Consider the following 18,791-nt stretch of genomic DNA (forward strand, 5'->3'; position numbering starts at 1 on the left):
AAAGTACACCAGCACTGTCACCAGAGCAAAGCACATTGCACTACAGCAGCAGACAAATAGGGATAAGACCCAGATCATGCAAGGACGACAAAAATGTTGGGGAAAAAAATGTAGTATAATATTTATAATTTTAATAGTTATAAATCAATTGGAGTATTGGTCTTTCCCTTTCAAGTTGATGTTTTGAGCCAAGCAGTCAGTGGACTTTCTTAAGCCTTCTGGGAGTTGAGCATGCTCTGCTATTTTATACTGTGCCAATTGCTATCATGTATTGCCAGATTCATTCTCCACACATAACCGCAGCGCTGAGGGTTGTGAAACTATTTTAAGTTTATTGTGATCCTTTTTCTACTACCTAGAACTGGGTCGATATTCAATATTAATCATATCCTTGGTTTCTCTGCGGAATTGTATTTGGTGCTTGGCAAAATTTAACACTGAGAAAACACTGACAAATGGGCTTTACTTTTTTAACAACACACTGGCCATTAAAATAGCTCTGTGCAAGGTGAAGTTGTTGTCCTAGAAGCAGCACTTGCTGATAAATCACAAAGACAACAAGTCCTCAAAGAGGGAGACAACCTTTACAATGCCAAATCAATAAAAACAACCAGACCTAGGGCTAAGAAAAAATATTTTCTTTTATCAACATTCAGTGAGATAATGATTTTACAATATTCTGTTGTCCAAATTATTGACTCCACTTTAGTTAACAGTAAATGAAATTAACAATTATTTATTGAAGGTTGTATTTCACACTCGAAAGACAAATTCAACTTCTCCACAGCTCCTGAAAAGACGAGACCAAATACCATGACATCTTCTCTCACCTTTTGTCCAGTCCTGTATCTTCTTATCCTCCTTCCTCGTCACACACTCCGTCTCTCTCTCTCTTCCATCCACTGTTCTTCCCTCTGTGGGTGTGTTCCCTGCAGATGATACAGGAGGAGAAATCATTACTTGCACTTAAATTGCTATTGCATTTTGTGTTTAATGTGGCACAATGGCAACGTGTGAAAAGAAAATGTGTGAACCAAAGATGATGGGTGATTTTTGATATTTTAATCTCTCTCTAATCCAAGCCAAACTTTAGGGACTGAGTGTTTTCTTTTTGCTACAAATTGAAATTCAACACAATGAAATCGAGGAGCAGAAATCCAAACTAATATCAGTTTATACAGAACCAAAAAACTGTCATGGCAGACAGGGAGCTCCTACATCAGCAAGTGATGTCTTTAATGTTTCACAAATCCACAGGACCATCACGAGTCATCAGTCGGACAAAACAAACAACTTGGCCTCAGGGAACTTGCAGTGGGCATTTTATTTGATTGACGTTTTATAGACCAAACTCACTTGATTAATCAAAAACAAAATGTGACAAATTAATCTAGAATGAAAATCCTTATTGGTTACAGGCCAGATCTAATCCCCTTCTTTTTAAGTCTATGGTGCTGTGCTTTAATAATGTGTTTTCAAAAGACATTTCACATTAATTATTACTTATTCTGAACGTAACTGTATTTCAACAGTTTACACTGCCTGATAATGACATGAAACAAAATGAAAACATTTCCAAACAGAAAGACGGGTGCACTTAAACATCTGTATTAAAACATTTTCACTACTTTAGGGTGAGTAAAATATTACTCTTTTTGGCTCCCAAAAATAAATCTTCCTATCAGTGTCATATTAGTTTGTAATCAGACTGTGGCTATCCCTCAGTGAGTGTTAAGTTTAGCTGCACTGGGCCCTGTGGGTGTGCCATTTAGCCTGCAGGAGAAAGCTGCGGGCTGCAGTCTAATCCGTTAATGGGATTACAGCACAGCACTTACCTTTGCTATAAACAGACAGACGTACAGAGATGCTGAAACAACTCATATAGACAGGACTGCAACATTAAATGTATAATCATTTGGTAACATTTCAGTTAAATAATAACACAAAGAAAAACTGGTGTTGAACGTCACCGTCACACAATGCTGATAAAATGTTCTGCATAAAAATCAATTAAAATGTTTGCTAAACTGAGACAATAAATCAGAAAACTGATGAAAATTTTAAGTATAATCAGTGATTTATAACGCTTTTTTGTGACCTGGTGTTTTACATATTCAAATATGCATGGGGGAGATGAAGCTCTGAATTGCTTTGAGCAGCAGTGATCAGAAATTATGCTGCCTTCTGTATGTCCACAGGACATCTATATGAGAGAAAAAGGCCTTGCACATCTTTATTTCATGCAGGGCATTTGTATTTTAGTGTTTTCTGTGGAACTACGGTTGCAAACTGATGATCAGAAATCTGATGCTGACCAGAGAAAAGTCACTGATAGCAGTCAGAAGAATGGGTTAGCCACATGCATTGCTATTTGCCACAATGTGTTTTTGGATACGATCACCAAAAGTCGGCTAAGTCAGACACTTATTTGAATGTTTTCCCTTAACTATTCTTATGTGTTTACATAGCAGCTGAAATCATCAGCGGTTTGGTTTTATCTGTTGTAATTAAACTGTAAATGCACACACAGTGTCCTTTTTTTGCTACCACCTTCAGTCACCACCCCCCTCCCTCCGTTCCCACACTTCCCCCTCTCGTCTCCTACCCAGCCCCACTCCTTTCCAACCATCAAGTGCTTCAGCAGATGGTTCTGGGTTCAACAACAACAACAGCAGAGCATGGTGGGGGCCCTCCTGGAGTGCACACATACACACCACGGACAGCATCTGTTTATGAATGGGCCGACAATTGCCCATCCCCCGACAGCTACAGCTGACAGAGGGAGGGGGGGCTCCACAAGTCACCAAAAGCAAAAGGAGGGATCAAGAAGAACAAGGCAGTCAGAACAGGGGGAGGGAAAGACAAGAAATAGGGGACATCAAAGTTTCAATTGCAAATATGTTTTATGGTTTGTTTTATCCTATTCTTGTGCCAGATGGTACTGGGGAAAAAAAACAAAAACACAGAAAACCAAATTGTATACCCTGCATATAAACAGCTGACAAATATCAGTATATCTGCTATAAAACACATTATTGTATAAGTTTGACTAAAACTTTTTATTCCTGAGAGCTTTTAACTTAACTGTCCAATTAGGAACACAATAAAACCATTTTTTTTCAATTGAGCAATTTTTTGATTAAAAAATATCTTGAGGTAGGGATACATCTGCCATGTCTTAAACTCCCCATGAAATAAAAAAAATACATTTTCTCAGTTTTAATCCTGTGTTAATTGTTTATCTCTTGTTATATGCCAAATATATGAAAAAAAAAAAAGTATCAGAGTATATTTATATCAAAATGTCTTTTCTATTCCTGTAAGAGTATTCCTGTAACAGTTTCAAATGTTTGACAACTCATCCTACTCTCAGGGGCATTGACAAAAATTCATCCAATCAAATGAGACTTGAGCGAGTAGCTAGCCACACGGGTCAAACAAAACCGCACTTCAGCATTTGTGGGTCACATAAGTTAACAGAGCAATATGTAGAGAGATAAGAAGAAACTTTCCAGAGTTGGCATCTGATAAGACTTGTGGATGTTAATCAAACTGGACTTTGTGGTTTGTATTTCATTATCTCATTGGAGCCTGTAGCAGCAAGCTGACACCTTCTCAGTCTCTTGCATTTTTTTTGATGAAGGGATGTTTATGATTTGAATACAACCATAGTAGGCACTCACCATAACTATCACCTTTTAAGTTCCTGGCTGTAGGTGAGGTATGTGTCTAAGTGTGTCAGGACAGGGGTCAAGGTTCAGGAAGGTGGAAAAAAAAAACATATCACAAGTTGGCTCGCCCAGGACTGGCAAGTCACCCCAATAGTAATTTCAAATAATTCAAAATTATTATCTTGGTTTTTATTTTTTCACTGCCTGAGAAATGTACTTTAAATGTTATATTTTGACTTATTCTACCTTTTTATTCTATATGTGGGCCATAATTCAAAACATGAGGAAATTATAGCTTTAGGAACATGCTAAACTGGATTACCAAAACTTCTTCCCTAATCTAGGTTACCTCAAAATTGATAAGTACACACGCTGACCATGTGCTTTCTGTTATTGTTTTTATATGAGTCTGTTAATATACAACTGTAATAAATCAGGCAAGTAATATAATTTCTTGTTTGCCTGGAGGGTGCTTGACTACAAGTACTTATGAACCAGATGCACTAAGTTTAGCATGTACAAAACTGCAGTTATATTCACTGCTATGATATTCTTGAGGCATTGTAATAAACCTATCTTATATTCACTACATAATGGGAAAATTTAATTGTGAAGAATTTACAGGAAGTGCAATGTGTTCCTCACCAAATTAACTGTGCTAAAAAACCATCGAAATAACAACATAATGAGATATTTGGAGCCATTTGCTCAGCGGATCAATTAGAAATAATGCAGCAACACCATAACGTTAGCGAAGCAGAGAACTTGCGCATTGTGCATGGAGCAGTTGACCATATAAAGAAATCCATCATGAGCCAACGTCAGCTCAGGCTGAGTAGAAAAAAAACATTGGAAACCGAGCGTTCAGAGTAGTCTGAGCTTTTTGCTCACAGGGATTACTTCTACATACGTTTACCTCATTATTTGACACATCAGCCACTTTTAACATGAGCATCCGACATTGTGATATTATATACATATGTCTGAAAATAAGGAAAAAATATAATAGGTCCCCTTTAAGTTATGAAATGATACTCTGTCCAAATGCTTAAATGGGTTCATTTTTGCATCGGCCCATCTGGCCAATGTCTAATTAACGTATCAACATCAAGCAAAAACATTTACTTCAAGCTCACTTGGCAAGAAACTCAAGCTCAGCAAGAAAAAGGCAATTTCATTTCCAACTCAAGTATACTGTCCACTATAGACACAACTCCATCATATATCACTTAAGACACACGCAAAGCTACTGCATTATTTGACAACACGGAGAGGAGCCAGTTTCACTGTAGCACACACATCGCCAAACTGATGAACAGGAGATGCTTTCCAAAAATATCTTGTCTCTAAATATGGTCTTTGTAGTGTTTAAAGAGGATAAAATAACAATCTGGACAGTCGATTCCACTATTAAGCGCATACCTTTTGGTTTTTCCATCTTGAGAGAGAAGGAGTGCTGAGGGGGGATAAGAGCAGCTGACAGATGAAAGACAAGGAAAATAGTTGTGAAAGGTCACAAGCGATGTTATGCACAGCTTTGCGGCACAGTAGGTTAGACTAATAACTTTTTCAACAATTTGGGTTACCCGAATGTCCTGGTAAACAAAGTAAACTGGGGAATACTATGTTCTCAAAGCATTTTGGTTCACATTTTTAAAAAGTGCTTATTATTCCATCTCTATAGTCATTATTTTGGCTAAATTTCTTTCAACTTTGTCTCCGTCTTTCTCTGTTAACGTTGGGGGATGAGCTACATTCAGTTAAGTTTAAAGCTACTTGCCTTTTCTGTCAACTCTTTTCTGCCTGCTGTCAAATAAAGCTGAAACACTTTAAAAATAATCAAACTATATTTGGGTTTCTGAGGAGGTAGAGATCAGACATCTGAGGCTTCAGACTACTCCATCCTTAAGACCCCGTAGGAGTGTTTTTCACTCCCAGTATTGACTCATGCAGTGAAGCCAGCAAGGACTTTTAAATTTATAGGAGAGAGTATCGATTCTATTTGTAACCTTGTGGAAGTAGTCATTTTCTCACAAACATACCAGACATACACCCAAACATAACCGTTAGACACTTGCATCCACATATGCACGCTCACAAGGGTTTGTCTGTCCTTGAAGAACAAAAGCCAGAGGATAGTCGCGTGGCTAATTTGCATGTACAACACCACATCATTTGCATCAATTTGCATTAGCATGTTCTCACCAGGGCTTAACACTGGAGGCCCGTTCAGAAAAGCCATCACTCAATTAGGGGATGACAACAAGTTATCTCCTCATCACAAACAGCCCTACAGTGAAGGCTTTGTGAGGCTGACATTGAAAGATATGACATTTCCAGCCTATCTCTATTAAATCAGCCATTTGTATAGTGCAGTCAAAATCAGGACGGTTCATTTCAGGTCACGGTCAGTTAAGAAAGGCAATATGATATTTCTGGCTGGAAAGGTGGTTTAATTTTACTGCTGGCAGAGGAGGGTGGGGCAAGCCATGAATCAAAATATTTCCTATGGCCATCATACTTAACTGGCATCAAGTAACATACAAACGCAAATAGTGGAAAGAAGGGAGTCCCTTGAAATATTAGATCTAAATATTTGATACTTTTGTTGTGCAGGTTTAAATCCAAAACCATTATATCAGGGATGAAAATGGAATTGAGGTCAAAGTTTTGTTAAGTTTCTATTAGCTCACAACGTCAGCTACACTAATTTGACTCAAAATGCAAAGCCTTCTCCCATCCACATGGCTGAACAACTTCCTCGTGTAAAATGAGCTTTGCATCCTGTCTGAGCTTGCACAGGTCAACAGCATCAAATGCTCAATTTTAGCTCCTTGCTTGTTTTCAGTCTCATGATCCATCTGCAGGTGTGGCTTTACTGCTCCGAGGGGCAATGGTCAACTATTTGATCCCCTTCCAAGGTAGCTACGTTGCAACAGCCTAGGAATTTACAGCACTGCAGTATTAAATTCCAAATAAGAATATGTGAATGTTGACTATTTCATGAGAAAGTCGTTTGATATAACTTGAGACTCTAAGAGTGCTCTGACGTCACCACATAAACTTTTTGTGAAGGGTTTTCACATTATTACATAAATCAAAAGTGAAAGTGAAGCTAGATAGAACATTGTTCCGTGAAGCCAAAAGTAGTAACATTGCAACAGTGGTCATAACAAATCTAGCTGCACACATTATTTTTCCATTGTATTAGAATAACAATGCAATGAGTTCACAAGCAATATCCTGGATGTGTGAGAATCTGTGAAGAAACTGGACGGTGAGTCTGTGTCTCAAAACTGTCTCATAGTTGAGAGCTTTTCTTCTGAATGACTAAAAGGCCGCAGAGTAGGAGTGTTGAGGATTTATTCGTTTTTTGCCTCGAAGGACGCAATTCCCACTGGTGCCACAAAAGCTATAAATGTATTAAATGTATGTTACGGTGGTTTGCCTTAAATAGAAGCATCCACCAAATGCCATTTGTAAACTTTAGGACCAACTTCTTTTTTAAACATTAAAGTGAAACCACTTTCCAAAAACTATGAAATGAAACTGAGATGGCCTAAAGCAGCACTGCACTGTTGGCAGGGTGTTATTCATGGAACAAAAACAGAGTTTCCAGTTAATCTTTGCAGTAACAGATGTTATGTTGGAGTTAAATTGGAAGAAATGTATTTTAGGCTCATGGTGTTTTTTATTTTTAGATCAAATGAAACACGATTCCCAAGAGGCAAATCATTTGACTGTTAGTGTGGGAAAATCAAGAGCGATAAAACTACAAGTGCGACATGAATAAAAAAAATTCCAAGTAATTCACTTAATATAATTTCCCATTATATTACTTAAGCAGCCGTCACTCCTACATACACACAGCTGGAAAATATGTCCCAATGTGAGAAAAATATGAAACATCACCAACTGGCTTTAGAAACTATACCCACACAAACCAACATAATAAAATACCTCACAAAGCCATTGGCTAAATAATATTTTTAAACCATGAAACGCAACAAATATAATAATGTAACAGAAATGGGACTGAACTAACATTAAAAACAAGGCACTTGACTTGTTTCACATTTCAATGGAAGGATGTTTCCAAACACTGACGACAACAGACGCTGTTGGAGATGATACGTGTTGAAGAGCACCGAGTTGATGCACTAGCGCTCTATGATTACAGCACAATCAAAAAAACAATTCAGGAAATTGCACATGATAACAAGATTCATGAACAGATTTAGGATCTAAAAACAGAAAACAGATTAAACAGGGCCATTGGAGCGGGGTGATGGACTAGTTGTGCTCCACAGCTCTTTTGTGCGGCTGCATGTAGACCAACTGTATGGAAACAATGAGCTGCACAAACACCTCTCCACACACAAAACATCAGGACTCTGGCTTCTCATTTAGCGATTTTAAAACAGCAGAGCTTACTCAGCACAATGTGGCCTAGACCAACCCAGACCCTCCAATTCAATTCAAACGGAACTGCATGTGCTTGCATAAGCAGCAGATGCCCATCCCGTGTCCCCCTGACACACACACACACACACACACACACACACACACACAGCCCTGTGGTAACCCACCACACACAGACCACTCACAGAGAAGTGGCTAGAAATGTGATCTAAATTGGTCCTTAGCTCACACACTTAAGATACAAATTTGTGTGTGTGTGTGTTTGTGGTGGCACACTCACCTGTTAAGATGCTTCAGTTTCTTTGGTGGCAACAGCTTCCAATTCCAAATCTCTGAAAGAGAAAGAATAAATAAGAGTTTTAATCTCTCAGATATCAAAAACCACAACAACACACCTCAATCACAAATAGAAAAACATATCCTGCCTGCCTGCGTGCGTACGTGTGTGTGTGTGTGTTAGGCGTGTAACTGTTCGTGTATTCATCCCAAACTATTCGGTACAGGATGTACGGTTCCGTATGCGACTTTCCTCGGTTCAGCATGCTCCCTGACCCAAACAATAACTGTCAAAATAGTTTAATAATCCACTTATTCCGATATGCAGAATAATAATTCTAGCAATTGAGTTCCAACCGGAGTGTTTTGGCAGTGCACCACTAGGCCGTAGCATGCTCATGGATGTATGCTCGCTGGCTAAGCCAAGTTACCCTGGTTACCCATGCTCATGTAGTGTTGCTGCTGTCATTATTATTAAAATATACGCCGTTATCCCCGTATTTAATCATATAACGTCTCCTCGTCCTCCTCCCCTCTCTGCTTTTCACTCCTCCTTTGCAGGAAGCTGTTCAAAACAACTATAAACATTTGATTTCCGACATGGTAGGACCACACGTCGTAACAATCAGTTCCGAGCAACCATAAATCAGCGTAAAACAGCTGTCAGCAGGTGTCCTGACTCCTTGCAGGAAACAGAAGGGTTGTTTTCCTTTTCCACTGCAGCACAACTAAACTGTTTCAGAAATAGTTTTGGCCAATGAGCCATTGTTGGATGTTTACATTTTTCAAAATGAAGGACCAAAATATTATTTTCTTCCTTTCTTTTTCTCCCCCTGCTGTACCGAAAACGTGCCAATTCGTGACCCCACAACTGAGCTACAACTCGAACCATGAAATTTGTGTACCAATACACACCTCGTGTGTGTGTGTGTGTGATGCAGTTTTATTGGTTTACTGTGATTAGACAACACCTTGTAAAAACTACATGTGACAAGGTTACAGACTGGTGCTCCTGATTCATCTCTGCTATACCTGAAATTGCAAACATAACTCCCATTAAATGCCTCAAGTTTATTTTTGATGGTGCACAGGTTAACAGACATGCACCTCACCCACACCGTCGATGCAAGGACAAGCAAACACAAACACTACGAGACTCGTCAGTAATTGCTGTAATATGAGAAGTATTTCAAGAACCCAATGTGGAAATGCAGGTTGATCTGCATAACAGGGCAATGCACGATCAGGACCTAGAAGGTGAATGGAGAGTGTGTGTATGTCTGAGAGTGACAGATAAAGAAACAGAGTGTGTGTGTAGGTCAGAGTTACAGCTCGGGTCCTGATCGGCCATTATCTCAGCTGTTGCCTGACTTACAGCTTAACCAACATGGCTTCTCTCGAGCCTGGTATTTTTCCAGCGCAACCAACACTAACAAACAGCCTTACCAAGGCGTCTTGTTACAGTCGATGCAATTCAGTTGTTATATGGCTTGACCGTGTTTGCAGCGTCGTCGGGCCAGTGCATAAAAGTTAGGCGAATACGACTGCAAAACCAGCATATCGGAGGTCTAATGTTGAGCCTTTCTGCCGACAGAGGGTGTTAAATCGAAATACAACCCTGCAGGGTTTTAACAATTCCCCCACCAAATTTACATCGATATTGCGGTTCACCACTCAATTTTGAATATTTATCGATGTTTGGACAGTTGTGTCCTTTCTGCATGTTACCAAAACGCCGGACAATCAGTTGTATGAGTTTCCGCCGAAGCAACCTGCGTCGTCAAATTTGCATGACTGCTAATGCTAGCTACAAGCTAACGTTACGAAGTGGCTAGTTAACGCTAACTTACCCCGTTTGACTTCAAATGTAGCAATTACGCTATATTAATAAACACAACGGCACATGAAATCCGTAACCAATGATGGCTTGCGGATAAATAAATAACCGGAAACAACAATATCTTACGAAATATCTCTTTTGACAGAAATGTACGCACAGCTGGCGAGCTAAGGTTAACCAATGCTCGTACTAGTTAGCACTAATTGGGTTAACCTGCCTACAAATGCAAACGTCGCCTGTGAAACATGCTTTTCAAATTGACTGTCACCTTCAGGCAAACATTATCCTTTGGTTAGTCTGTTGTTGCGTCTGCTACTTAGGCTGCAAACTGCGATGCAACCGAGCCGCCTTGCCCGGTGTTAGCTTTAGCTCAGTCACGGCTAAACTAAACAACTAAACTTCTCACCCCGGGTCTCCCTGTTCCCTGAAATGGTGCATTAGCTCAACAAAGAGACACACAGTAAAAAGCCAACCTCACCTCATTGAAGTATAAAGTGCAACAGAGTGGAAAGGAAAGCCGGCTGTAAGGCTAAAAAAAAAATTTCAACGCGTTTGCAGCATCTACGAGGGGAAGCATTCGTCCTGCATGATCGCCATTTTCTTCACTCGCTGCTGGCTAACCTTCTCTCTCGCTGGAGCTCTGCTTTCCCCTCCTCTCTCTCTCTCTCTCTCTCTCTCTCTCTCTTTCTCTCTATGTGTGTGTGTGTGTGTGTGTGTTTCTTAGCAGGAAACACATTTACCACATCCTCTGACTGACAAAACCAAACACAGCCAAAAGTGGCTGAATAGTAACGAGGAAAATTAGAAAAGCAAAAGAATTTAAAGCAAAGTGTGTCAACCCTGTGTTTAAGGAAAGCAGCTCCGTGCCTTAACATGAATAACCCCATGAGAAATGTAAGCATGGTACCGTATGCATCAGAGGGAAACAATAACATTTCATATGTATTTTGTTGTAATTCCATAAAGAATTAAAAACTATATGTTGCAACCAGATGTAGCCTAATAAAGACTGGGCTGAGCAGCGTGTAGAAATAAATATCATAATTACCAGAAGCCATTTATCATTTTTGATTATTTATCACATTTAGGTGTTAAGTCCCACTACGCCCCTCACCACCCTCAGACAATTATGACCAGGAACCGAAAGGAAGGCCATAAGAAGGTCCATGTTTTATAATTTGGATTTTTCATATTTGCTTTATTGAGTTAGCCGTTCTATTTTATTTTCCCTACATTTTATTTCTTAAACTGAGGTGTTAAATGCTGTTAAAACCTTCTCAACACTGTCAGAAATAAAATTCTGGACTGCTGAAAATCAGTCGAAAAATAGTCAAATTTAAACAGATGTCTAAAAATCCTGCAACCAGCTCATAAAAATTTATGCAACATATGAAAGCAAAACCCTCCATTTCACAACAGTAAAACCAAATTTTGTTTAATTTAAAAATATAGAAGATAGAACCTCATTGCAAATATTCAACAAATTACAATGAATGGTCATGGGAAGTCAAATTAAACCGTAAATTCGCACACACTGAGGAACTGCATTGTAATGTTAATAAGCCCAGTGATTACAAACCTTTTTGGCTTGTGACCCTTTAAAAAAGAATCAAAGTTAACTTGGTCTTTGTCAAAAGCAATAGTTGTATGACCTATGAACACCTTTATTTATTGTTATTTTCAATAAGTTTTAAAGGACCAGTGTGTACGATTTAGTGGCATCTAGCAGTGAGGTTGCAGGTTGGAACAAACTGAATAACCCACACACACACCTCCAAGTGTTTAAGAGAACCTATGGTGGCTGTGACACTTGCAAAAAATATGAAAGGCCCTCTTAGAGCCAGTGTTTCGTTTGTCCGTTCTGGGCTACTGTAGAAACATGGCGCTGTAACATGCTGTGCTCCGTGGAATAGGACCCGCTCTGTAGATATAAAGGGCTCATTCTAAGGTAAGAAAAACACAAAGATTCTTATTTTCAGGTTATTATACACTAATTAAAACATACTTATGAATATTATATTCCATTTCTGTCAAGTCCATTCGGCTGGATGCCACTAAACTCTACACACTGCACCTTTAAAGGCCTAAAGAAAGATGTCCAGTATTTCACATGAAAACAGCAAACAGATTGTTGTTTTTCTTTTTTCCTAACCACAGATGGATCTATCCTTCAAACACCACTGAACATTGGAGTTAAAAATCCAATTTCTCTACAGAGTTTTACCCTTATTCACTTTTATCAGTACCCTGAAAAGGTCAGGATAAAAAGCTGCATGAATTACTTTTACCATATCTTGCTGTTTTTTAATGCCAGTCTCTGCTCCTCTTGACAGACATTACTGACTTATAAAAATAAATACATTCAAACATTCCTTTAGAAATGTAAAGAAAGACCGGCAGACACACATCAAACATAAACTATATAAGGTGAAACTAGGAAACGGATTTTTAAACTGACTCCAGACAATAGCGTTAATAATTTATTCAGAGAGAGTAGGGAGAGACAGACCATCAGCAGGAGGATCCTGAGTCAGACCCCCACATCGACATACAGTAGGCTACATCCGCCTCGCTCAAGTGTCCTTGAGCAGAATACTGAATCCCTAATGGTGACCTCTGACCTCTGACTTCCCTGTGGAGGAGATATCAACTGAAATAAGAACGTCCTTGACAGTTATATAATGAGTCTCATTTTTGTCATTATGTTTAATTGCGTTAGCCGGAACTCACCCTATTAAAAATGTAAATGACCTGGTGTGTGTGTGTGCTGACTGTACTTGTGGAGGTACGTAGAAAAGGCAAGTGCGAATATCTGTCACACACTCGCGCAGACACTTACAGACACAGACTGTAGGATAATTCCAGCATCCCTCTACTGTTTTCACAAGCTTGTCTTCACCGTTCATGCATGGGTTTGTAAGAAAAACAACCCTTGAAAAGAGTTTAAAAAAAAAAAGAGACAGAGAGGAAAGAGATGACAAAGATGCCTGAACAGCAGAGAAACAAATACAGAGTGGAATCTGCCAACGTTTCACCAACGAGACAAAGGCTGTGGCTGCTTACAGGAGAGACAGGCAATACGTGTCTGGGTGTTTATATGTGTGTATGTGTGTGTGTGTGTGGCCAGTTCAACAAAGCAGTGACCATTGACCCACCGATGGCAAAAACAACCCCCAACCTTGTGCACAAATTGCCTCCCTTATCTGTTAGTATTTGACTGTGAGGGGGAGAGAGAGAGGCAGAGTTCATTTACTACCGAGTAATGATTTTATTTGACCAGTTATCAAAGACAATGAGATTAGATTGTGCAGTGTATAAACCACCTCTCATATAATCGAAATGGGGCGTTTCTTGCCTGCAAACTCTTCTATATAGCAGGTATACCAGTTATTTTTTGCTGCTGTACTCTCATCAATTGTCATTCCTAAGTAATGAGATGTTGTCAAGAACTTAAATTGTTCTGCAAGTTCAGTGTGGAGTCATGGCTTTTAGAGAACTTTTTAATAACAATAATCATACATTGATATAATTTAGCATTAGTTGCTTGGCAAATTGAAGTCTTCAGGATGCTAGTGCATGTTTGATAGCATACTTCAATTTCTCAGGCAGATTTATATATTCATCCAAACATCCCATATCAATATTATTTGGCTCTCATGGCAAATCTCTCAGTTCATCATCTGAATGTAGCCAGATGGGAAAACATGGCGAGAGTCTGCTGGACAAACTGGCATGATAGCAGATGGTTTGGGGCACTTTGACACATGTATGCAAACAAATCCCCAAGTACACAAACCTATCCAAGGTGATAACGGCTTCTGATAGAAGATGCCGACTCATAACTCTAAGCAATGGTTTTAATTTGGGTTAATTTGGTGCCAAATGAAACTACACTTAAAAAAAAGTCAAACTCAGAATCTTTGCAAGTTTGGTGACGTTAAAGGTGAAAACTCCAGCAATATTTGTAGTGTTGAGAGCAACTTTATTGTTGGTTTTAAGGAAGTTGTTCTCAATACTATAAATGATGCTGGAATTTCCACCTTCAAGATTGCCTCCATCCAACTTGCCAGCAGTCAAGTTGTACCAGAAACCCAACTAAAAATTTTTGGTGAACCACACTAAAGAAGAAGAAGAAGTGAGTTTTCTGGCTTTTGAATGTACTAAAGCAAAGAAGAATAAGATTCAGCTGGTAGACTGTAGCAAAGCATAGAAGTCCAGAAACAGTCATAGTTAAAACCTTGAAAAAGCGAGACAGAGAAGAATAGAATAAAACAGTACTTTGCTACAGAGAGAGTTAAATTTTTCACGTACATGGTAACATCAAAAGTGCAAACACTAAAAACTGTACATTAGTTTCTACCTTTTATGTTAAAATAGCCTACAAACCAATACCCGACAGTGACCGGTGTGTGTGTTTGAAAGGGCAGAAAAATACTTTCTGGCTGTGTGTCACAATGAATGATAAACCTACAGTTTTGAAACCCAGCTAAGTGTGTGTGTGCACATGTGTATATGAATAGGTTTACTGGGAGAAGAGCAGGGCGGTGAAGTCAAAGAGTTTGGTAATAGTCTGTGACAAGGCAGTCACCTTGACAGACAGAGCCGTGTATACAGAACAAGCCAAGGTTTAATCATTCACACACACAGACACAGACACAGACACACGCGCGCGCACACACACACACACACACACACACACACACACACACACACACGATATATAGTATGGACAGACATGGGTAGCAAATTCTTAACCACCATAAACATCATTATTTTAGTAACAGCTTATTCTCGTTTTTGTTAAATGGCCACCAGCGTGACAATGATATCACTTTCGTTTCATCATTTAATTTCTTTGAAAGCAAGTGTGTTAAAAAAAAAAAAAAAAGTTAAAATGCAGGAAATAGACCCTGGTTACTTAGAAAAACAAACGCATACAGACGTGTGTGTTCACATTTACTGACGCAGCACAGGCTGTGATAAAGTTATGCAATTGCATACATGTCTATACATCACCACAACCGCCTCAAAACCTGACATGCGCAGTCATGCATATGTGCACCACCACACACACATACACATTTAAGTGGCTTTTTTGTGGGTTATGCACACACACACACACACACACACACACACACACACACACACACACACACACATACACACACACAGGGCACAGTGATCAGTTGCAGCTGCAGGAGTGAGAGAGTGTGTAAAAATGGGAAGACCATTGTACTGGAGAGAGAGAGGGAGAGAGAGAGAGAGAGAGAAAGGGGCATAGAAAATGTGATATGTGTATGTATGGGACGAAAAGGGAAAGTGAGCTGGCAGGAGCAGGGAACATAAAGTTAGCAAGGGGAGAGAGAGAGAGAGAGATTATAAGGTGGGGGTGAGAGTGCGAGAGAGAGAGAGACAGACTGACAGACAGAAGAAGGTCAGAAAAGAGATTTGCATGTCAAGCAGTAATAGGCTTGTCCTGAGTACAGACACGCACACTACTAAGCTGCAGTGTTCATAGTGCTGCAGAGTGTGTGTGTGTGTGTGTCCAGCACCCTGCATGTGCAGACAGTGCATTACTTCTTCTGCAAGCCAGCCAGCCAAAACTAGCTGCCACTGCATCTCTCAGAGTCACTACGGTCTCTATTGCTGTGTTTCTCAAGCACGTACAAAACCACAAATATGCAATAATTTGCAATTAATATATTGTGCTTGTGTGTGTCTGTGTCAAGTGTGCCGGTGATGTTAATGTCTCTCAGCCTCTTTCTTCACTGTTCCTTTGAGTCTGATCCTAATCATTCATCACTCTTTCAAACCGCCTCCCCCATCCAGTCCACACTTCACCACCACTACAGCCCCTTCATTTTTCACGTTTTCCCCTCTCCAACGTCATTATCTTCTCCCTGCCTCCACCCTCCTCCTTCACCTTCTATCGGCGCAGACACACACACACACATGCACACAATAGCGTGTACAGACACTCACACAAAATGACTCATGCACTGTCTTCCTTCGACTTTCTGGCTCTCTTAATTGTTTTCTTCCTGTTCTCTTCCCTGTGCTTAAAGATATGAATTGCCCTCATAAATAAATAAAAAGGCATCATAAAAACAACAAACAAATCCAACAGGACAATTCCCATCTCAAAATAATGTGAGGCTGCCCAGTATACAGTAAGGAACCCATCAAAGTTTGGATGGGCCAGTCAGTACTTGTTAACTGAAAATAACGCAAACTGGTCCATCACATTTTAGATGAGCCCTGCCTTTTCTAAATGCTACTTTGTAGCCACACAAGTTTGGACTGGCTTGCCGGTTTAAAAAAACAGAAGAGTCACTTTTTATTGTTCAGCTAATGTAGTTATATTTTAGAAAAGGAAAACCTCACTAACCAACCAAACTCACCACACTGGCAACAGTGTTTCCAAGTGCAGCACAAGTTCAAACCAGCTACACTGTGAAGGGGGAAACCTTGACATTTTAAAGACAACATGTTATAGTAGTATCTAACAGATAGTATCTAAGGCCAGCAATGAACTAAACCCATGTTTTTTGGGGGGGAAATGAGCTTATATTAAAAGTACTACAATATTGGGACACCCTAAGGTGATACCTCACCATGTCTCATCCCAAGCATGAAATAAAACTTAATCAAACCAAATAAACCAGTCATTTTCACTTTTCCTATTCAATGTAGGCTACAAAACGCCGTCTCTTTGGGCACTGATTGTATCTTTTTCTTGTTTTAATGACATATGGAAGTTTCTTGCTTACTTACCAACTTATCATGTCATAATGAGAAAAAAATAGTTTTAATGAGATATGTTTATTTTGTGAAATTACGACAAAGTTTTGTGATATAACAAGATAAAGTGATATGCAGTTATTAAGAGAAAAGTTTCTTGAAGAAATTGAATAAGTTGGTGTATAGTACTAACAAGAAAATATCAGAATAACATGGCTAATGCCACATCAGCCATTTATTGCCCCCTCTGTATGTAACTGTTGTGCTATATGTGATTTCTGGTTGTGGCCGTGTCTTGTCTGTGCAATGTTGATGATGTAACTGTGCTGTTACACACTGTACCGGCACCAAATTCCACCAGCTTAGCCGTGTGGTCATTAATGTGAACTGATTTGAAAAATATCTCATCAAGCTCTTTCTTGTATCTCGTGTATCAACAAGATACTTGATACACAAGTATCTTGTTAAAACAAGAGCAGTTTCTCATTCTAACAAGAACACATTTTTTATCATGGTTGCAGCAAAACACTGACTGCACAGACTTTTAAAAAGAAATTGTGCCGAAATGTGATATTTTCTTTATTTTGTTGAGCTCTTTCTCTGTTTCTCCATCTCTATAGTTCTCTCACTGACAGGGTTCAAGCTTTGAAATTGATTTGTTATGGCTAAATTGCACCTGGTCTTCAGCCAATTACCTGAACACTCATTCTCTTTCAGCTCTCAGTGCATTCACACTCACACACACACAGATTTTTTTTACACACAGATGACTTTCATTCACCCTTGCAGACTTTATTTTGCACGTGCACACAACACATACACACAACTACAGGTTATTCTGCAATATATAGAGACAGGTACTACCAGGAGATCTTTCCATTTCTGCCCTCATAATCCATCACCAGGCCTTGATTATGCAGATAGTCTTGATATGTGTGCTTGGTGACAGTATAACATATTCAAATGTACCTCTTTATTTAAATTCCCCCTCATTTATATTCATATCACTGATCCAATGCTGGCCTTGCTCCTCCATTACCACAGGAGCTCATGCAGATCGGTGGTCACAGGGCACAGTGATTGGCTGGTTTTATTATCATTCATCTACTGTGCAGAGAAAGGCTGAGGAAGAAACACGCAGATACACACTGTACAACAATCACACCGAGACATTAAATCACACGTACAGTCACATGCTAAAACTCTGCACCCCTCATGTTGCTAACGTCAGTCCATGAAAGTGCCAAAGACAGCTCTGGCACCGTTGTATTGTTCATTCAGTGGAGTGCATGTGTAGGTGTGGGGAGTGGGGGTTGATGTCAGGGGAGGGAAGGAGAGATGAGGTAAAAGAAGAATGTCCTTTTGGCTCAGTAGTCCACATTCAAAGGCCAGTCACTCCAACACAAAATACTTTGCGCATCTCAGTGGAACAACATGAGCTCACTTCTGGTGCCAGTGTTACTTTTCATCATTTGTTTGGTCAAGACTTTAATCTACAAGTTTGAACGACTCTCTGATGCTCCACTTATATCAAAGAAAAGGTTGGAAAAGACCACTTTCACTTTTCTAACATGGAATAGTTTGATGTTTTAGGAAATATGCTTATTTACTTTCTTGCAGAGAGTTAGAAGAAACGATTGGTACCAGTCTCATGTCCGTATGGTAAATGTGAAGCTACAGCCAACAGCTGGTTAGCTTAGCACAAAGACTGGAAACAGAAGGAAACAGTTAGCCTGGCTCTGGCCAAAATCAACCTACCAGCACCTTTAAAGCTCACTAAGTAACATGTTATATCTTGATGTTTAAGCTATACACAACCACAGTGTAGACATGACAAATAG

At 39.5% G+C, this 18,791-nt stretch overlaps 1 protein-coding gene across 3 annotated transcripts in view; it reads right to left on the minus strand.

Annotated features, from left to right (window-relative positions):
* The window catches only part of LOC122967737 (trinucleotide repeat-containing gene 6A protein-like), a 39,339-nt gene extending 28,474 nt beyond the window's left edge, over window positions 1-10,865 (minus strand). For all 3 annotated transcript variants that reach the window (XM_044332528.1, XM_044332527.1, XM_044332526.1), the window contains exons 1-3: window positions 10,688-10,865; window positions 8,374-8,425; window positions 831-929 (exon numbers count right to left, since the gene is read on the minus strand). The gene's annotated coding sequence lies outside the window, so the exon portion shown is untranslated. The remainder of the gene's footprint in view (window positions 1-830; window positions 930-8,373; window positions 8,426-10,687) is intronic.
* Between the last annotated feature and the right edge of the window lie 7,926 nt (window positions 10,866-18,791).

Source organism: Thunnus albacares, chromosome 17 (assembly GCF_914725855.1).
Source record: "Thunnus albacares chromosome 17, fThuAlb1.1, whole genome shotgun sequence".
Classification (NCBI taxonomy): Eukaryota; Metazoa; Chordata; class Actinopteri; order Scombriformes; family Scombridae; genus Thunnus; species Thunnus albacares.